General features: G+C 46.2%; 1 pseudogene; it reads left to right on the top strand.

Annotated features, from left to right (window-relative positions):
* Positions 1–1,172, top strand: part of LOC116542268 — a 25,709-nt pseudogene extending 24,537 nt beyond the window's left edge.
* Positions 1,173–5,954: the final 4,782 nt, after the last annotated feature.

Genomic DNA, 5,954 nt, shown 5'->3' with positions numbered 1-5,954 from the left:
GAGCACATCCGCAAGGACATCCCAGATTCCGGCCTAGCACGGGAGCACGTCTGCAAGGATATCCCAGACTTCCGGTGTAGCGGGCCGGAGAAAGTTACAGAGCGCCTCTGTTAGGTGGTTCCGGGCCTCAGCCAACCGGCCGAGGACCCGCTGCGCACCACGGAGCTCGGCCTGCAGGTGTCCCCCCCACGCCCTTCGCCGTCGCCGGCATCCGGGAGGCTGCGCCTTCCTCAGCGGGTCCCGCAGAACGCCCTGGTGCCCAGGGCTCGTGAGCTCGCTGTCGGCGCCGGGTTTTCGTGGGCGGAGGTGACTTCACGTCTGGCCAGACCAAAGTCAATCCGTGCTCGTGGACTTCCTCGTCAGCCGTGGCCTGGAGACCACGTCCACAGTGAGTTACCACCCCCCGGGCCACAAGGCGGGCAGAACCTGTGGGCGCCGCTGCAGTTCGGCTCTGAGGAGGTGCCCGAGCCCACGGGGGACACGGTGTGGAGCAGCCCGGCGCTCCGTAGCCCGGGAGCCCGACCGCCACGTGGTCATCAAGTTCGTGCGCAGGTGGGCGGCGCCGGTGAGCGTACCTGGGGCTGACGCTGGGCGGGACCCGCACACCGGCGCTGCTCCACACGCGAGGACTCGCCGGGCCGCACCCGTCACGCTGGACCTGGGCTGCCGACCGAGCTGAGCCCCAGCCGCAGACCTTCCGCCCCGTGCTGTCCCTGCCCAGCTTCCTATTCAAGGCGCTGCTGGTGCCGCCGGGCAGCCCGGTGACGGATGCGCTTGTCCGCCAGCGCAGCTGCATCGACAACATTCTCACGGCCTGCGTGGGGCTCCCAGCACTGAACCACATGCTCCTGGAGCATAAGATGGAGCACCCAGGGCCCGGCCTCAAGCAAGTCGGACCGGTGGCTGCCGCCTGCCCTGTGTGGACCAAGAAAGGACTGGTACCCGCTTCCACCAACGGCTGCACCAGTGATGCCAATGGGCACCCACAAGTGGAGGAACCCCACATGCCCACCACCTGAGGCCCCTGTCACACAGCTTCCCAGCCCTTCCTCCTCGCTGCCCCCCAGGACCCCACCTTTCCAGGACTCTCCAAAGACAATAAAGCCGCTGCCACTCTCAAAAAAAAAAAAAAAAAATCAAAAAAGTTTCAATGACAGAATAGCAACAGTACGAAGAAACTTACTTTTCGTTAGTATCCATGATGATAATATATACATTAAAAATTGTGATATCAGATATTCTGTCATGTTTGATAGCTACACGTTAATAATGTGAATAAAATCAATATTTACTTTGAAAAATGTTTTGAATTATCTGCAAGATATAAATTTAACAGAAGAAAAAGAGAGAAGTGGCCAATTTAAGAGCCCAGGTGACAAAGGGAAGAATCCTTGCATCCATTTGACAACATTTATCACACTCTGTGGCATATTACAGCAATCGCACGCCTGTTTCCTCTGTATTATGTTATTCATAATAATAAGTACCCATAGAAAATTGGCTTGCCTCCTGATTAACCTCTCCCATAGTCTGTACAATACTAATGAGGCCAGCAAGGATCACAAGGAAGGAAAAACAAAAAGGAGCATCCTATTTTTGTGTTTCTTCAGTACAACCTACAATAAGGCTTTCCCCCACTCTCTCCATTTACCAAACCTTTGCCCACAAAATTATACAGATTTCTCCAGAATCCTCTAACAAATGCAGATGTTTTCAACATGAAAAAGTTTGCTTACAGAACTCAAATATTCTTCAAAGACTAAAGTTTGAAATCCATCTAATATCAAACTCCTTTATCTAGAATCCACTAGTTTTAAGTAAATAGCACTTTTAATATACTTTCAAACTAAATAGAGACATTTTGATTAGATGAAACATTACAATGACTCTATAAGTTCTTATCTTGTTTTGGGCTGTTGTCATCCCCTATTATGTTTTACGCTTCCATTTACTTACACAGTAAGTCAGGCCTACCAGAGAAATGACATGAGTTCATGAACTTAGAGTACTCTGAGTTTTGCTCTAAGATTCATTATAGTGCTCAGTTCACTAGGTTCAGCTACTGGGCCACTAAAAAGAATGATTTAGAGCAGCAACTTCTCATTCTAGGTAGAAGAGGCCAATGGTACTCATCATCTCTCCATGCTAGTCGGCAGTGGGGAGAAACTCACCCCCAACCTCCCTTCTCTAGCCCCTCTCTGTTTTGCTCGATTAACCTCAGCGCGAATTCCACTGGCATTCTATCACCTGACCATTCTGGTATGTAGACTCCCAACCTCTCCTAGAACATGTCATGACAGAGTGATCCCAAGTGAGACCAGAGGCTTCTCCCTTCAGAATGCCCACCACCGCTCTGATCCCCAACTCCGACTCTGTTAAGCTATTTCTTTTGTTGGTCCTCGTATCTTAATCAGCTTTTTTTTCTTTTGTGCTGGAGTCTCACTCTGTTGCCCAGGCTGGAGTGCAGTGACACGATCTCGGCTTATTGAAACCTCTGCTTCCCAGGTTCAAGCTACTCTCCTGCCTCAGCCTCCTCAGTAGCTGGGACTATAGGCGTCTGCCACCATGCCTAGCTAATTTTGCATATTTTTAGTAGAGATGGGGTTTCACCATGCTGGCCAAGCTGGTCTCAAACTCCTGACCTCGTGATCCACCCACCTTGGCCTCCCAAAGTGCTGAGATTACAGGCATGAGCCACCACACCCAGCCCCTAATCAGGTTTTAAGTCCCCTGTTATATGATGCTTTTGTATCCTCCTGAAATCTTCAAGTATAAATTATACGATCTGTAATTGTTATACCATCCAGTCTTCAAAAAACTGTATTTTTTTTAACAGTAAAATTAGTTCCACCAGCATTTATGGGGTAGTTACTAATGCAGCAATACAATTCTGAGAGGGAGGAACACACAGGTAGACATGAGAAGCCTTACAGCTTACAGTGAGAAATAACGTGGCACAGTGGTGAGAATGCACACACAAATATAGTCTCTCTAAAGACAGGGATATAAAACTGCATTTTTTAAAGCTGCCATTTACACATCACATTGTATTCTAATTGCTTCCTAGGTAAACATACTTAAACATTTTTCCTAATATCCCAAACTGGAAAGTGATGAACATATTTAATTCTCTCTCTTTTCATTTTACTTGATTTCTTAGACAATTCAGGTACTGTGGGGGAACTTAGGGGAACAAGCTTGAAAACCAAAGTACTTAAGTAAAATGTATTGAGTGCTCACCATGTGCTAACTACTAGCGTGGCAGATTCTGGGGATAAAACAGTGAGCAAAACCAGCAGTGATCTTGCACTGATGGAGTTTACAGTGCAATGGAACGAACCGGTAATAATCAGACCAGTCAATGATGAATTAGCACAGGAATAAGTGCTGCACAGAAGAGCCAGGGTGCTGAGTGCACAGCACAGAGGGCACAACGTGGACCTGGCCTGTGAGCAGGGAATGGACCGGGTGTCCAGGAGGGCTTCCATGATCAAGGACACAGAGCTAGAGGAAAAACCTGAGGAGCACAGAGAGGATGCCAGGCAGAGAGAGGTAGGGGCAAATTCCTTGTGACTAGAGGGTGTAGGACAGTTCCAAGGAACTGAGAGGAAGTGGGAACCAAAGGACAAGGGACAGCTTGATGGGAAATGAGGAAAAAGCGGCAGGGAGGCACCAGACCTTGCAGGACCTTGTGGGTTATGTTAAGGATAGATCTTCACCCTCAAGACCATAAGCAGCCACAAAGGAGTTCTGCCTCTGTTGCTAATTACATTATAAGACCACTTATGCACAGCATCTGGCGGAGTCCCAGATCCGTAGCAGTAGGCAGCGAATGTCGATTCCCTCCCAAAGGCATCCTACAACATTTACTGCTTTATCCAAATAGTCTACCAATTAACAATCAAAATGAGTATCTCTTGTATTTTCACATCAGTATCATTGTGAAATGAATTAGTATGTTAAGTCTTAATGGAATGTCCATTATCTCTCAATATACAAATACAATCAGCCTTTGATATCCAAAGGTTCTACCTCTGAAACCAAATGCAGATCAAAATGCAGAATTCAACGGATGCAAAACTTGTGGATAGAGGGCTGTTGTTTTGTATATATGGGTTCCAAGGAGCCAACTGCAGGACTTGAGTCTGTGCAACTTTTGATATCTGTGGGAGTCTGAGAACCAATTCCCCATAGATACCAACGCACAACTAGATATACAAAAAGCAATTGTAGTTTTATTCCCTAGAAATGAACATTCTGGAAATGAGATTAGGAAGACAATTTCATGTATAACAGCATCAAAAAAACAAAATAATACTAGTAACTCCAAGAAATGAAGCATAAGATATATTCTGAAAACAATAAGAGTATTGGAAGAAATTTAAGAGAACCTAAACAAATGGAAGTACACTACATGTTCTTTAATATGGGAAGAACATAGTATTATCAAGATGGCAATACTTAAAATTCATTGAAAACCTTAATATAATCAAGATGGCAGTATTCCTTAAGTTGATCTACAGATTCAATTCAATTTCTATCACAATTCAAGTTGCTTTTGTTCCCAGAAACCAACAAGCTGACTCTAAAATTCATATGGAAATAGAATGGATTCAGAATAACCAAAGCCATTTTGTAAAAAGAAGAGCAAAGTAGTACTCCCACTTCTAGATTTCAAATTTTACTACATATCAACGGTAATGAAGACTCTATGTACTGGCATGGAATAGATATGTAGGTCAATGGACCAGAACTGAGAATCCAGATGTCAATTGATTTTTGACAAGGGTGCCAAGATAATTTAATGGGAGAAAGAGTCTCTTTTATTTTTTTAACCAACAGAATTTTATTTCATTAAGCATGAAGTTACATTCACATTTGTCTACAAATACAGTCAGTAAGGAAACAAAAACTATCAGCTTTCTTGCTGTAGTATGAAATGTTCAGTGGCAGGCTCACTTAAAAACAGAGTCAACCCTGACGTGGACTCGAGATCAGTCACAATTACTTGGGAGGAGAACACAAAGACCACCAGCTTTCTTGCCGTGGTGCTGGATGTTCAGTGGCAGGCTCACTTGAAGGTAGAGTCAACCCTGACAGGGACTCGAGATCAGTCACAACTACTTGGGAGGAGAACACAAAGACCACCAGTTTCTTGTTGTGGTTCTGGATGTTCGGTGGCAGGCTCACATGAAGATAGAATCAACCCTGATGGGGACTCAAGATTAGTCACAACTACTTGGGAGGAGAATACAAAGACCACAAGCTTCCTTGCTGTGGTGCCAGGTGTTCAGTAGCAGGCTCACTTGAAGGTGGAATCAACCCTGATGGGGCCTAAAAATCAGTCACAACTACTTGGGAAGAGAACACAAAGATCGCCAGCTTTCTTGCGGTGGTGCCAGATGTTCAGTAGCAGGCTTACTTGACGGCAAAATCGATCCTGATGGGGACACGACATCAGTCACACGACTTAAGAGGAGAACACAAAGGCTACCAGCTTTCTTGCGGTGGTGCCGGATGTTCAGTGGCAGGCTCACTTGTAGGTGGAGTCAACCCTAACGGGGACTCAAGATCAGTCAAAACTACGTGGGAGGAGAATAGAAAGACCGCCAACTGTATTCCTGTGGTGTCAGATGTTCAGTGGCAGGCTTACGTGAGGACAGAATCGACCACGATGGGTACTCGAGATTAGTCACAACAACTTGGGAGGAGAATACAAAGACAGCCAATTTCTTGTTGTGGTTCTGGATGTTCGGTGGCAGGCTCACATGAAGACAGAATCAACCCTGAAGGGGACTCAAGATTAGTCGCAACTACTTGGGAGGAGAACACAAAGACCACAAGCTTTCTTGCTGTGGTGCCAGGTGTTCAGTGGCAGGCTCACTTGAAGGCAGAGTCAACCCTGATGGGGACTCAAGATCAGTCACAACTACTTGGGAGGAGAACACAAAGTC

This window comes from Sapajus apella, unplaced genomic scaffold (genome assembly GCF_009761245.1).
Source record: "Sapajus apella isolate SASKATOON/1434 unplaced genomic scaffold, GSC_monkey_1.0 scaffold165, whole genome shotgun sequence".
NCBI lineage: Eukaryota > Metazoa > Chordata > Mammalia > Primates > Cebidae > Sapajus > Sapajus apella.
The sequence above is the reverse complement of the archived record's forward strand: the minus strand, read 5'-3'. Positions and strand labels throughout refer to the sequence as shown.